Raw genomic sequence first — 15,816 nt, forward strand, 5'->3', positions numbered from 1 at the left:
CAGGGGCGGGCAGCGAGTCAGGCCTGGGCAGGCAGCGCGGATCCGGGGCATGGGAGGCCGAGCTGGCTCGGTGGGGCTGGCTGGGTTGTTCGGGGCCAGGCCGAGCCGGACCGCGTGTGGGCCTTGGGTAGAGGGACAGGGCCGAGCCGGTGCTGGGTGGGGGTTGAGCCGGGCCGGCCAGTACGGAGCTGGGCTGGGTTTGGGATGAGCCGGGCCGGGTACTGAGGAGCCTGGCCAGGGTTGGTGCGGGGAGCTGGGGCCGGGTTAGGGGTCAGGTGCCCTCGGCCGGGTTGGGGTTGCCCGCGCCGCTCGCCCTCACCGCGCTCTGTCTCCGCAGGGGTGGCAGGAGGTGGCGGAGGAGGAGGTGGTAACGACTTCCAGTGGTGCTTCTCCCAGGTGAAGGGGGCTATCGACGAGGACGTGGCGGAAGGTAAGAAGGGGGGTCCGGGCGCTGCGGCCCGCGGTTGAGCAGGAATCGCCGTGTCATAGGGGTCCCCTGTCGGGGGTGTCAGTGGCTCCCAGTCCCGCATTCACTTTAATCCACCCCGACCCCCGCCTTAGACCCAGACACCAACACCTATTTTGTCTAACGTGTCACGCCTACCGACTCGTGCGGGGCGCTGGTGCTGCAATTCTCCTGCCCCATTGTGAATCCCGGAGGATGGGGTGTGTGTAGGGGGGGAAGGATGCGATGACTAAGCTAGTGCCTGTGCTTTTCCGAACGGCTTGCTCTCACAAGATAGCATAACAGAGAAGGTGGCTTCCTCCTCTTCTTCATTTATAATCACCAGGGAGATGGGGTATTGACAGTGGTAATTTTTTTTTTTTTTTTAAAAGAAAGGTAGTCAGACATGTCAAGTTTCTGCCTTCTGCAGAGAGGGAGGCTCCTTCATTAGGGATGAATTTCAAAAGCAGTGTTTAGAATTTCCCTGTGGCAATGAAGGATTTTATTCATACCTGCTGACATTTGAAAGCTATAAATAAGGACATTTGGGTAGGAAATAAGTACCTTTTTAAGCGCAATTGAAATACGTTAGACTTGTAGAGCATTTTGGAATAAGAATGGTAAAACGATAAACATTTTGCTTTAAAAAGTCCATCCCTTCTAAATAATCAAGATTGATGTGTATAGTGTTGCTATATGAGTTTCAATAAGTTACAGTCTCTGTTTTTAAAAGATCTCCTATTGTCCCAGTTTGAGATACATGCTTGTAAAGAGGATGTCATATGCTGCCTCACGTATTTGAGTTTCTACTACATTAAAAAAATAAAATAAAAAAAAACCACACGTACTTTAGCTACTTATGTGCATTGTTCTTGATTCTGGAATTACTTTTGAATGTATTTTTCCCATGCGTAGTTTGTTTCATCCATATTATTTTTTACTGCAAAAATATTATGAGGCCGTTTTAGTTTGTATGTTACTTTTGTTTTGGAGAAACAGCATTGCCTCCAAAATATCTGGCATGTGAAAGACTCAATTTATTGGAGCAGATAATATTCAGACTAGAGATGGGTGTATGCGTCAGCTGATTATTTCTACACTTGTAACACACTCTAAAGTTGTGAATTTATGTAAATTAATTATATTAATAGGTTTTCAGGCATTCCTAGAACACTGTCTTTTTGTTTGTTTAAACCTCTTGTCTGTGAAAAAGCTTAAAGAGCCACCCCTGCTTATATTTTAAGAAACAATCCAGTTTTGGTAAATATTTACTATGATAAAATTACCTTTCAGTCACTGCTGATTACCAGGACATTTGTATATAATCAGAAGCTCTCTCCTTTCTAAATAGCGAGTAAGTTTTACTACCTCATTCAGTGATTTTGTAACATCAGAATTCAATGTGGAAGAAATGTATATTCTCAAAGATCCAATGCACATTATTACAGGATGCATTGGCAAGTTAGAAAGACTTAAGCTCCATCCCTTGGCATAGTCTGATAGGAAAAACTGTATAGCTATAACTTATAAAACTCGTAACAACGTACTTTCCAACTATGGGCCTGATTTTAAGTACCTATTAAATCAACAGGAGTTCTGCCTAAGTGAAGCAGACGCACCTGTTGTGGCCTCATTCACTTTAGCATCATAAACGACATTAAATCTGGCAGCGATCTTGGCTCAAGGTGGCAGAAAGTCTACCCAAAAATGGCCTCTAGTATTGCAAGACTCACATAACTGCTGGCCAGTGCAATCTGAAAGTAGACAGTACTTCCATTAGAAGGGGTACAGCCAGGGTTACTAGATAATGTGCTGATTCAGCTTATTTCTAAGCAACCTCCACCAACAGATCTCCTATTTAACACATCACCATACTAAAATTGCCCTTCCGTTGTGGATCCCTAGGAGGATGGTGGTGTTTGCTACCCTATAATATGAGTGAATCCCCCTTGTGTGCAGCGGGCCTCTTTGTTGGCATGGGAAGTGAGGTCCGTGCCCTGCTTAACCCCATTCCTTCAAGTGTGCATTGAGCCCAATATTTGTAAAAGTTTACCCATGTGGTGTTGTGGCTCTTAGCATTTCTCTTTAGTCTTTTGTCTGAGCTTTAAAATTTTATCCATTTGTTCATAGTAAAATTCGAGTAAACTGAAGGCATTAGCTGGATCTTTTATTTCTAAGTGTTTTTGAAGAGTGTCTTAAATAATTTTTATATGAAAAGCATGGACTTCAGATGAGGGGCATTTCATTAGCTCTATATCAAAGTACATTTTAAAAATCATTTTTTGTTTTTAGCCTTATTTCCCCCCCCCCCCCCCAGTATGAATCAAAATCTTGTAGACTCATTTGCTCGTGATACTGCTTAATGCTTTACCTTTTGCTTAACTTTACACCTGTAAGTAGTCCCATTGATATGAAAGCGCATGTGTTTTACAGGATTGAAACCTTAGTTATATTTATAATTTGCTACACTTGAAATACTGTTAGCCTTTGCCATTTGTGAGAGTTCTTTCTCTCACCTTTTGTCTTTAAACAGGAATATTTATAATCACATTTAAAAAAAATAACTGGTCCCCCAGTCCTTCTTTGGGCTCTGCTATTGTGCATCTCTTTGTCCTTGTAGCATTCACTGAAGTCTGAGAGTCTGCACCTATAGTGAGCGTTGCAGTATTTGATCCTAGGTGTTGGAGTTGGGCCTTGATTACTGAATTGTGGTGTCTAATCTCAGTCTTTTTTACCAAGCTGTCCATATAAACTGATTTGATGGGGCGCTATCAGCTCGCAATATAGTCATGATGGTATACACTACTAACTGCAAATTTCCTGTCACTTTTTGTGGTCTTACAAATACATTTTTTTAACTGTCTTTATCTTTTGCTCTGTGGAAAAAGAGATGTAAGTGGGGGGAACTAACTCTACAAAGAAATCTGAAAATGACAGTACACAAAGTGGTGTCAGATCCATAAAATACACAAATGGAGAGTTTTTTCTATAAACTTTTTATTAAGTACTCATGTTCAGTTTGCAACTATTGAGGAAGTCAAAAGTGTGCTTTTAGTTTTAAAGTTAAAGGTATTTCTTTAACGTAAAAGATCATGTTCAGCATCTGTTTCTGGTATGATGCTGTTTTAATGAAAATACTATTCTGAGTGGTGTGAGATAGTAACAATCCTAATAGATTATATGTGCTGATACAGGTAAGCTCTATCTGAAATGTACATTTTCAAAACTTTTTTTAACCTATTTGATTAATATAGAAAACTGAAGTTTGCTTTCTTTCTGATGCTATCCCTGTGCTGAAACAGCTATTATAAATTTATAGTGAATCTTTTTTGCTGAGATTGATATAGAATTGTTTTTATATGTATGTCTTCAAACAAATGGAAGTGCACTCTTTCAGGATATCAGTAATGGCTCTAAACTGGTCATGTAAAATGATGATACATGTTAGATTTATTGCATATAGAAGGATGTAGTTTTCAAAGTAGGAGAGTTTGAGAACAGCTGAAGAATGGTATTGGGGAAAGAAATTTGATAATACCAAGCAAGTGTTTCAGTTACTTAACAAAGTTAGACTTCTTAAAAGTGGATTGTTTAAATCTCAATTGTAGTTTCCTTATTTCAGGGAAATATTTTGCCTAAAGCCTCCATGCTGATAACCCCAGATTTCACAGGCAAAGATAGCTCTGGGATTGCCTAACTGTTTAAAGTTACTTTCTAAATGTTTCTAAATACTTTCAGTTTTAATGTTTTGTAAGCACAATTAGAACTGTGATTGATGGATCTTACTACTTTCTCTAATTTGCCCTATCTGATCAATAGAAGATAGCTGTTTTTCAGCAGACATAATACTAAATTAATTCTTTAAAACAAACAAGAAAGCAACAAAAGTGGTCTAATCACAGTAATTCCCCTTCAGATAAATTTGCCCAGTACTCTTGGAAGAGTCTTATCCCATTGTGTATATCAGCATACTGATATGCTTGGATCTTTGAGATCAAACGGTATGACCATATTCCTTAGAGCTTGTCTACACTACAAAATTAAGTCAACGTAAGTTAAGTCGGCATACAGCCACTGCAATAATTAAAGCAGTGGTTCATGTCCATACTTGCTTCTTCTGTGGGTGGTGCTCTTCCAGTGACTGAAGTGGGGCATTGTGGGACACTGACAACTGGATCCTGGCAGCCCTGGGGCTGACAGCTTCAGCTGTATGCAGGGGGCTCACAGCTGCCTCCCCCACCCCCTGCTGTCAGGCAGATGCTGGGCTCACAGTGAGCCAGGATGGGGTTTCACAGCAGGGAGCCTACCAGCAATGAAATTAACATTCTTGTCAGTTTCACGGCTGCTGTTAGTTTACATTTTGCTCTGGCTATCTGCTTACAGCCTGAGCTGGAGACAAAATGAGAAATAATAATAGCAGTGAAACTGACAAGACTGTCAATTTCACTGCTGGTGGGCTCTCTGCTGTGAAATTGAGCTCTGGCAACTTGGTCAGTCCTGGGGCTCCCATTGTGGGCCCTGCTTGCAGGGTTGACAGCCTAGTGTCCTCCTGCCACCTCCTGGTGAGGGATTTGACAGGGAAGGAGAGTCAGACCCTGGCCAGGCTCTCCTTCACACTTAATCCCTCACCAGGAGGCAGCAACAGGACTCTGGGATGTCAGCGCTGGGCAGGGGGAAGGCTGGGAGCCCACACCCAGCTGTCAGCACTGGTGTGGGGGGAGGGCTCACAGTGGGAGACAAAAACCAATGTAAGTAACACACTGTGTACACAGACACTGCATTGCTCTAACTACATCAACATAAACACTGTGCCTCCTGGTGGAGTTACTATGTTGCTATAATGGACCATTCACTTAAGGGGAAGCACCATTGTAGTGTAGACACACATAATTAGGTTGACCTAATGTTGACCTAACTCTGTAGTGTAGACCAAGCATTAGTCACTTTCAAATCTGGTTAGTGGAGTACTATGGATAATTTTAAAATTTGTCTAGCCGTCACTACAGACCTTTTTCCTGTTTTAATTTCAGGGGTGACAAGTCAGGGCGCTGCTTAAATATTGGAAGGAACCTAAGATCCTTATCAGACTGACATCTTGAGATTTTTTTTTTTTAGGCTTTCCAAGGTTGTTAACTGTCATAAGTGTGTTTCTCTTGAAAGCATTGTGTGTTGGTATTTGGACTGTGTTAAAGATGCTGTCTTCTGTAATCAAATACTAACTATATATATTTTGTAATTTATACTTGAAGTGCTTTCTAACAATGTGATTGCTTCACAAAACAAGTGCTACTTTTAAGAATTTATGTAGCTTGAATTTCTATCGTATTTTAAGCTTTATTTGGACTTTGGTGTATCTTGATCCTTCTTTGAAATAAAGGGATGAGTTTAGGCCCCAGTCCCGCAGATGTCTGCATGTTGGTGTTGCGCATTCTAGCAAGTGTCCCATTTTGGCCACCTATTTGGATAGCTCTGAGGGGAATCCAACCCCCTGTCTGCTGGATCCCTGGGGTGTTTCAAGCTTCTGCAGGCTGAGTGGAGTCCAGACACTGCCCTAATCTTGGGGTCCCTGGGCAAACACTCAGGGTGCAGACTTTCTATCTGACATATACTCTCCCTTCCCCCTCACGCCCCCGGAGTTTTGGAACCCAATTTCTAGCCACCTAGCGCCTCTGGGCACGACACTGACCCTTCAGACTCCCCACTACTTAAACACATCCCTCTCCCAGAACTCCACCCAAAAGTGTGAAGTTTTTGGTTTACAGTTTAACTCTCAGTGACACGTAATAGTTGTGAAGCATATACAGAGTGTGTATGTGTGGGTATAGCATTATACTTTTATGCTGTCTTATCGTTAATCGTGTAAAGCACAGGAGAGTACAGGTAGTACAAAATAAACATCCTAAATGTAGTGTTCCTCAGTAGCTCACCCTTCCCTTGGGAGTACTTGGGGGATCATCCGTGTTCTGTCAGGACAGGCAGGTGCAGTCCTCTGCTGCCTTACCAAACCTGTCCCTTGAGCAGTCTCTCTCATCTTAATCTGATCAAAATGGCTCTCCTTCACTCCGTTTCCCTTGTGAATTCATGTATAGACTCCTGCTGGGGCTGCCAGCTTCTTTTGTCTGCTCCTAGTAACTTATCATTACATTCCAAAGCTTTTTCTGCCCATAGACAAGAAGAGGAAGTGCCCAGCTAGAGCAAACCCATTGTCCTAAGGTGTCATACTTTGAATTGACCATCTTTGAGTGCTCATCACTCAGTTGTCTCTGGCCTGGCAGAGACATGACACAACCTGTTAACTCACGATGGATCCACATACATATAGGCTTTCTATGCCACTGAAATTTCATGATGCAATTTCATAATAACATCCACAGTTCAGAACTGGTTCAGACAAAGCCGCAGCTCGTCACAGCTTTACCAAGCTACAAACTCCATTTTGAAGTTGCAGCCCTTTGTCTTCTGTTGTCCTTTTGCCTCCATGTTGGACCAAAATTCCAACCGAATAGAGGTACAGGGCTGACAATAGAAGATCAATAAATCTGAAACGTTCTCCCATTGAAACGGAATAGCTCTAAACACTAGACTAGTTAATCAGGGGAGAGGTCACCTGGAAGGAATTTGATCACCTGAGGAGGCTGAGCAGGATGTCACCTGACAAAGGGGGCTAAAAGTTACAAAAAGGTAGGAGCTCTTTATGTGGCCACTTTTTTTTCAGGTTAGGATAAGGAAGAAGCAACCCAGCATGTAGCAGCTTGCAGCCCAGCATGTAGTGGCTTGATGAGGCTAGAGACTCTGCTTGTGTAACTTCCAGGGAAAGAGTGAGCTCACAAGATGCTTTGCATTTAGGATTTTCATTGTTTTTCTAAATGATCTGTAATGTCTGGTGTTTTATCTGTTAAGTAAAAGAGCAGTGGTGACTTCTGAGGCTGTGTCACAGCCATTCCGCTAAAATGCGCGCAGTGTTGTTGCTGTTTGTCAGCAGGAGAGAGCTCTCCCACCAACAAAGCACTGTTCACACCAGCGCTTTTCATCGGTAAAACTTTTGTCGTTTGGGGGCATGTTTTTTTCACCCACCTGAACGACAAAAGTTTTACTGATGAAAGTCCAGTGTAGACAAAGACTAAATAAAGTGTCTGTGCATTATATGCAACAATTACTGTACTGCCTCAGGAGAGAGTTAAACTGAAAGCCAGAAGCCTCTCTCACCTTTTGGTAGAACTCTGAGGGAGGGTGAGTTTAAGCAGCAGGGAATCTGAGAATAGGGGCTAGGCAGCTGTGTGGGTTCCAACTCTCATGGGGGAGGGGGAGCATTAGACAGAGCATCTGCACCTCGAGGATGTGCCTAAGAACCCAAGGATAGGGCCATTGGTTGGCCTCTGTTCAGTCTCTGTATTGCTTAAAACAGATGACAACCCAGCAGCTGGGTCCATTTCAGCAGTTCTATAATGTGTGACCACTGAAAGCTACTGCCCTCTGTCTTCCAACTCAGCTCCTGTAAAGCAAAAATACTTGGTTATCACCTTGAAAAAGAGACTGGCAGAGAGGTAGGTCTTGTAAAGACCATGAGTCACATGGACTTGTTTATATAATAAAATTTGACCATTTATACGGGTACAGTGTAATTACCAAGTGGCCCCATTCTCATTCCAGAATAAAATTGCCTTCAGTGTAGCTAATGTTGCTTGGGAAGGGTTTAAGCTAAAGTGGGGGGGAAAAAGCCACTTTTCTACTGGAATAATTGTGTCCACATGGGGACATTACATTAGTATAAGTATATTTGTGTAATTAGAAAAACCTTTTTGTGTCAACAAACTGCTTGTATTAAGCCGGGGTAGGCAACCTATGGCACGCATGCCAAAGGCGGCATGCGAGCTGATTTTCAGGGGCACTCACACTGCCTGGGTCCTGGCGACCGTTCTGGCGAGCTCTGCATTTTAATTTAATTTTAAATGAAGCTGCTTAAACATTTTAAAAACTTTATATACTTTACATACAACAATAGTTTAGTTATATATTATAGACTTATAGAAAGAGACCTTCTAAAAACGTTAAAATGTATTACTGGCATGCGAAACCTTCAATTAGAGTGAATAAATGAAGACTCGGCACATCACTTCTGAAAGGTTGCTGACCCCTGTATTAAGCTCTGTACCAGCTGGATTTTGTAATAATTAAGTGTTCATTTAAACAACTTTACCAGTAGTACAGTTGAAATAACTTCAGAATAATTTAAGTAAATTAAATGCTCTTTTAGTAGATTTAGATTATTGACATAGTTCCAGGAGTTAGAAAATATGTCCAGAGAATACCATAACGAGTTCCTTTTGAAAATATAGGCTTGCCTCCTGGATGCATAATCCTGTATATTTACCTTCTCCTGCTTCTTGCCCCCTTGTGTGTCTGTTTCTGTGGCGGGGTCCCCAAACTGTGAGGCACACCCCCCCAGGGTGGCACAGAGGAACGTTTGGGGAGAGGCGCGGCCCAGCCCCCACAAGAAGACAAGGAGGGAGCGCCACCGGGCACAGGCCAGCCCCCACAGGGGGACAGGGAGGGAGTGCCATCAGGCCCCACCCGCGGCCCTGCTCCCAGCCACGGCCTCCCCCACAGTCTGATTGCAAGCCCAGCCTCGGCCCCTGGCTGTGGCTCCACTCCTGGCCCCTGAAATGCCCCTAGCTGTGGCCCCAGCCTCATCCCCCTTACCGCTGTCCATCCACCCACCCTTGTGAGCCATGGCCCCGATCCCAAGGTGGGGGGGCATGACCATGAAAAGTTGGGGATCGCTGTTGGGATCTGTGGGATAGAGTGGCACACTATGGAGGGGGTGAAAGTTAAGGTATTTCCCTCCTCATAGCTGAACTCCAGCAACTGCTGTTTTTCCCTTCCTGTGGTGTTGATCATGTCCTCAGCCCTTTCCCTCTCTCCTTTTTCTTCTTGTAGCCAACAAATCTAGGAAAGCAGGTGTATTTTAACATGTTAAAATCCTAATGAAGTTGGACAGGATTGGATCCCAAAACAATCCAAGACTCATTAATTTTGCTTAGCTAAAACTTTTTGAAAAGATCTAACTATATGCAAATTTGAAGGGACAGTAGTAGGCGGGTTTTGAGATCCAAGAAGACAAACATTAGACAACAAATTCAAATCGGAATACATTTTAAATGACTTGTCATTCCAAAAGATTTTGATTTTTTTTGCATACTTTACAGAAACATTCTCCTATGCCAGGGGTCGGCAACCTGCGGCACGTGTGCCAAAGGTGGCACGCCAGCCGATTTTTGATGGCACGCGGTGGCGGGTTGAGCAGCTCAGCCCGCCGCAGCTCTGGGGTTTCTGCCACCGGCTCCTGCCAGCCGGGGTCCCGCCGCCGGTCCCACTCAGTACCCGCTGCTGGCCTGGGTGAAGGAACCCCAGGCCGGCAGCGGGCTAAGACCCCGGCTGGCAGGAGCCGGCGGCCGGAGCCCCAGAGCAGCAGCGGGCTGAGCCGCTCAGTCGCTGCTCTGGGGTTCCAGCTGCTGACCCCTTGCCAGCCGGGGTCTCTGCCGCAGCCCCACTCACCTGGCTTCCGGTTGGAGTTCCAGCACAGGCCCCTTGCCAGACGGGGTCCAGCTCTCCGGCCCTGCTTAGCCCTACCAGCCGCCCGCTCCGCTCACCTCAGCTGCCGGTCTGGGGTTCCAGCCGCTGACCTCCTGCCAGCCGGTTAACAACTGATCACTCAGAAGCCTGTGCGCAGCTTAAAGTACTGTATCCAAATACGTGCCAGACAAATACGTGCCAGAAAACTCAGCAAGGAAAAGCAAGGGTAAGGAGCACACTAAACTGATAAGATCTGCATTTTAATTTAATTTTAAATAAAGCTTCTGAAACATTTTGAAACCTTGTTTACTTTACATATAATAATAGTTTGGTTATATAATATATAGACTTATAGAGAGACCTTCTAAAAAACGTTAAAATGTATTACTGGCACGCGAAGCCTTAAATTAGAGGGTATAATGAAGACTCGGCACACCACTTCTGAAAGGTTGCCGACCCCTGTCCTATGCCTTTACAGTAAATATGGCGGTCTTCAGGTCAAAACAATTATACAGACCAAAGCAAACAGGCAAAAATATGACTTTAATAATGGAAGCTGTTTGTGACCTTAACTATGGAGAAGCTATTCTCCCTCTACAGTATCTTAAGTTATACATGTAGTTAGCAGACCACCTACATTGTGAAAATGCTCATTGTTGCTGTGAAGAACTGGGGCATCTCAATATTGAGAATACCTATCCTGAATTTCAACACTCTTCTGCACACATTAGTGTTTTGAGCTGCTGAGCAAGACTTCCATTTACTGCCATACTAAAAGGTGGTCATTTAAAATGCCCTAACATCAGATCAAAAAGAATGGGTCCCATCTATAGAGATTGAGTGTCGTAAATTCCAGGATGATAAAGTGGCCCTAGGAATGGCTACTGACAACTTCGAAGCTGTCATTTGTCCTATGACATTTTAGTTTCCTTCCTCCCTAAACCATCATGTTATAAGGAGCAAAGCTGCACAGTAGATTTGCAGAGAGCAGTTAAATTTTATCAACAGAACTACTTCCAGTAAGAATGTACTCCTCCTTCAGATCCATTCTGTCACAGTAAGATAGCAACAAATCATTGCCTGATTAATAACAGTGCATTATAGAACCATATAAATCCAAAAGACCTGCCTTCTTGCCTAATTTACAAGTGCACTTGCTGAGGCCTATGACCACTTCCTGGGCAGAGTGAGTCTGTCACCCTCAGGGAAACATGCAGGGCAGCAAGTTGGACAAGCCTTCAGAAGTGTTTCCAAGTAATACATAATTAATCTCATAGCTTTCTGTGGGTGTGCCACTCCCAAGAGTAGTGCTTCATGGTATAATAGGCCCAGAAATCTATTTTTTCTTTTCAGAAAGGACTGGGGGAAGATATTATGATGATGCTACTTGTTCTTTCCTCACTTTTCTGGGAAATGTTGGTAATGGTTACTTTCCTCTTGTCAAGGATTGCCTGATATAGTCTAGTAGTAGAGAAAATTGGTGGTCCTGCAACTAGTGGAAGAAAAATATTCGTATGTAACAAATGTGATTAAAAATACATCAAGTTTAGTGTGGTAACTTTAAAAAACAAAGCCCTGCAAATGTGGTTGTTTTTTTTTTTTTAAAGTGGCTTGTAAGGGAGAGAGAATGGGTTTGTGCACAGTGCAAAAGAAGAGCTGAAAGTGCTGGAGGCTGGGGTAGAACAGCATGAGAAAAGGATGAAGAAGAAGGTGGGAAGGGTTTTCCATGTTTTGTTTTGTTTTTTGTTCCCCCCCCCTCCCCCATCCCCACCCAAAAAAAAAAAAAAAAAGTTAAAACACTTAGGTCTTGTCTACCCTTGGAATTGTATGGATGGTTAGAGAATTTATGGGACTGTTCCTTTATAATCATGGAAGTGAAACCTGCCTAAAAGGAAAAATTAACTTATTTAGAATGTTTAAAGCTGTTTTTTGCCAATTTAACTTAAACACTTCAAAGAACAGACTTTATATATTCAGTACCTTCACCCCTTTGACCAAGGGTTCAGAAAGATTCCAGTCCTCTAACACAGGAAGGGAAGATTTGAAATTCCTCATTGTTAAGGTAAACAGAAAAAAACAGGGGGAAACCCTTTTTTAAAAAAAGCAAAATTCAAATTATATATCGTAAAGCAAAAGCCCAATCAGTTTTTCCTTTTCAGGTAACCTTTAGCCTCTTTGTTCATATGAACTGCTCTTGGAGGCAACAAGCCAGGTTACCTTTGGGGGGAGGGATAGCTCAGTGGCTTGAGCATTGGCCTGCTAAACCCAGGGTTGTGAGTTCAATCCTTGAGGGGGCCATTTTAGGGAACTGGGGTAAAAATCTGTCTGGGGATTGGTCCTGCTTTGAGCAGGGGGTTGTACTAGATGATCTCCTGAGGTCCCATCCAACCCTGATATTCTATGATTCTATGAAAGGAGATGAAAAATTACTTTTGTTATCAGGGGATTAATAGTTCTGAATTGCTGTACATTATGTTCCAAATTTTGTTCTTGACAGTTTGAGCTGAAAGAGCCAAAGAACACTTAGATGTAGTTAGCTATAACAGTCCCTTTCCTAATTCTTGTGATCCTCTAATGTTTTTGTGTTTATTCTATATAGCAGTAACATCGTTAAAACTTCTTATGTAGGCTTAAATAAGAAAGCTCTAGATTTTGGAAAAAATAAATAGAAGTGTTCTGAAACATTGTTAGAGTGACAGGCTAGAGAAGCAGAAGTTAAGTGACCTTTTCCAAACTGGAAGTTGCAGTGGTGACTCCACCGTGCTCTGTGCAGCTCCCTCAGCTCCATGGCAACAGCAGAACAGTAAAGTAATCTTGTGTACTCTTCTGTACGCCATTTGGCTTCCTTCTCCAAAACTTACTTTCTTGTATGTACTGTCAGCAATTTACAATATTTGTCCCAGCACATCCCGCCCCCCGTGCACACCCACAAATCATTCTAGTGGCTGCACCTCCCACATGGCCTCATTAGTTTTCCAGTAGTGACACAATAAAGGAGTGCTCCAGTGGAAAAGCCCATACTTTCATAGTCTCCAGCAGTCAATCCAAATGGCTACTGTAGTTGCAAGATGAATCAAATGTCCGTTTGACCTTGTTTACCTCTGCCACCATTGAACTTTGTCACTAACTCCACTGCCTCCACTTCTTTTGTTACCTTATACTATTATGCCACCTCTAGTTATCTACCTCTCCATATCGAACATGTCTTTAATACACCCAGCATGTTTTGGGGGGTTCTGTATAAAATCCAGACTGCATTGTTCAGTGGACAGAGCACTGGACTGGGAGTCAGCAGAGAAGTTTGGGTTCTAATGCTGGCTCTGCCACCAATCTGCTATGTGAGCTTGCCTAATTTATTTCACCACTTTGTACCTCTGTTTCCCTGCCACCCTTTGTTTTGCCTACTAAAATTTTAAAGTGTTTGGGACAGGGACTGTATCCTATTTGTAAAGTGCCTGGCATAATGGGAACCCAATCTCAGTGTTGCTGTAATGCAAATAGTAAATAATAGACCTATGTTAAGCACGTGACATCAGTTACTCATAGGCATCAAACAAAATAAGTCTCTGTGAAAAACACCTATAATGATTGTCTCCCAAGGTTTCAGCAATGCCAATTTCTGCTTTTTGTTTTAATGTTTTTTGAGAGAATGAGTCAATGAGTACTCTGGTAGTTAGAATTGGAGGATAGAATAGATGTTAGGCGTTTTCCTTAAAATGTTTTTTTCCTTCGATTTAAAGGTTATCAGTAATAGCTTAAGAGAAGGATTAATTTCAGTTTCTGTTCAGAGGCACTTTACCAGTTTCCACTAGTAAAAATGGTCTCACTTGTTGTATAGCTTTCAAATTTTACAGTAGCAATGTGCTTATTTATACAGTGATGATAGTCTGTAACTTAAAGGCTGGACATTTAAATTTGAAATAAATTCTTGAAAATATCCTAAATCTATAGATTTTTATGCATCAAATTTGGATTGCCTCCACAACTTTCTTAAATCACTTGCTCATTCATTCTGCTTTTTCGCAATTTTTCAGTTTCTCATTGTGTACGTGATGCACACACCTATTTTTTCATATATCTGTATATGTATGATATGGTGATAATATTTTTATCTCAGTTTGTGTCAGCTTCAAGGAGCTCAAGATTGTCAAAACTATTTTTGAATTAGATCATTCTATTCAGTGCCAATAAAAACCTTTATGACACACCCTCCTGTATTCAGAATATTCCATATGTATTGCAGAAAATTTATTTTAGGAAATGTGTTTTAAAACTTTAATGTGAGAGGCAAAGTATTGTCATGGATCAGAAACTGACTGAGATAGGAAATAGAGTTGGGGGGAATGGGCACTTTTTATCATGGAAAGGTTTCAACAGGGTGCCACAACATTATATGGTAAGACTAATGTTTAATTTATTAAAATTATCTAGAAAAGGAGATAATCAGTGAGGCGGCAAACTTGCAGATGACACAATTATCTAGTCAAGACTGGAGAAGACCTTAAGGAACCTCAGAGGGCCCTTAATCAAGTTAATTGAAGGGGCAACACAATGGCAGATGAAATTCAGGATTGATAAAATGTAGTGTGATGTGCACAGCAGAGAGTAATTGGAACTACTAATACACTTTATTGGGTTTTAAACTAGCAATAAACTCAGGGAAAAGATCTAGGCATCCTTTTGGACAAAAGTGAAGGCCTCTGAATGTTCAGCAGTGGGGTGTTTTTTTTTTTTGTTTTTTTGTTTGTTTTTTTAAGGCAAATTGATAGAGTGCATAAGGAATGAATGGAAATTTAATACTGAAAATACTGTAGTGCTATTATATGACAATTGTATGCCTTTATCTGGAATAATGTGTTTTGTTCTGGTCACTCCATTTCAAAACTGATGTTACAGAATTGGAGGGGGTTCAGAGGCAGATAATAAAAATGTTTAAAAGTATAGGTGAACTCATAAGTGATTAAAAAGATTGGGATTCTTTATGTTGAAAGGAGACAAATTTCAGGGGACATAAATACAAAATAATAATAGTATAGAGACAGTTGAGAGGAATGTCTGTTTGTTTGTGTCATCAGAGCAAGAGGTTATTCAAGAGAATTAAAGGTGGCAAATTCAAAACTGATAAGGAAATATTTTTTTTATTCAATGCTCAATTAGACCGTGAAACTCATTGCCCCAGAATATCACTAAGGCCAGAAACTTAGCAAGATTCAAAACAAGATTAGATATTTATCTGGGTAGCAAAAATATCCAGAATTGTTGCAATAAATGCAAAAATAAAAAAAATTGAGAGGATATAAATATCATGTTTTAGATTGTAACCCTCAATTGTTGGAGATTAGCTTAGAAGGAAACTTCCCCAGACGGCAGGTTATCTCATACCTGCTTTCCCGGGGGTCGCAGGGTTTGAGCTCCAGTCCGAGCCCAAACATCTACACTGCAATTTTATAGCCCCACAGCCTAAGCCCCGCAAGCCCAAGTCAATTGACACAGGCCAGCTGTCGGTGTTTGTAGCATAAACGTACCTTTGTGGGCTTCGCTTACTACCTTGTTCTATTCAGCATAGAGCATACTGTTGCCACTCAGCAAATGTACAGCAATAAGATATAATAATAAGATATACATGCACAGAAGTATTGGCTTTAGTTTTGGATAGTAATGCTGTAAATTAGATAGGATTGTTTTGCTGTCATATTACCAAAGTGGAATAGTTGTCTTCCTCTGTATTGTGTTCAGTTTCTAGATCTTGAAATTACTTGGCTCAGTTTACACATTATAATGCTATTTTATCTCTATTT

This window comes from Emys orbicularis, chromosome 7, assembly GCF_028017835.1.
Source record: "Emys orbicularis isolate rEmyOrb1 chromosome 7, rEmyOrb1.hap1, whole genome shotgun sequence".
Taxonomy (NCBI): Eukaryota; Metazoa; Chordata; order Testudines; family Emydidae; genus Emys; species Emys orbicularis.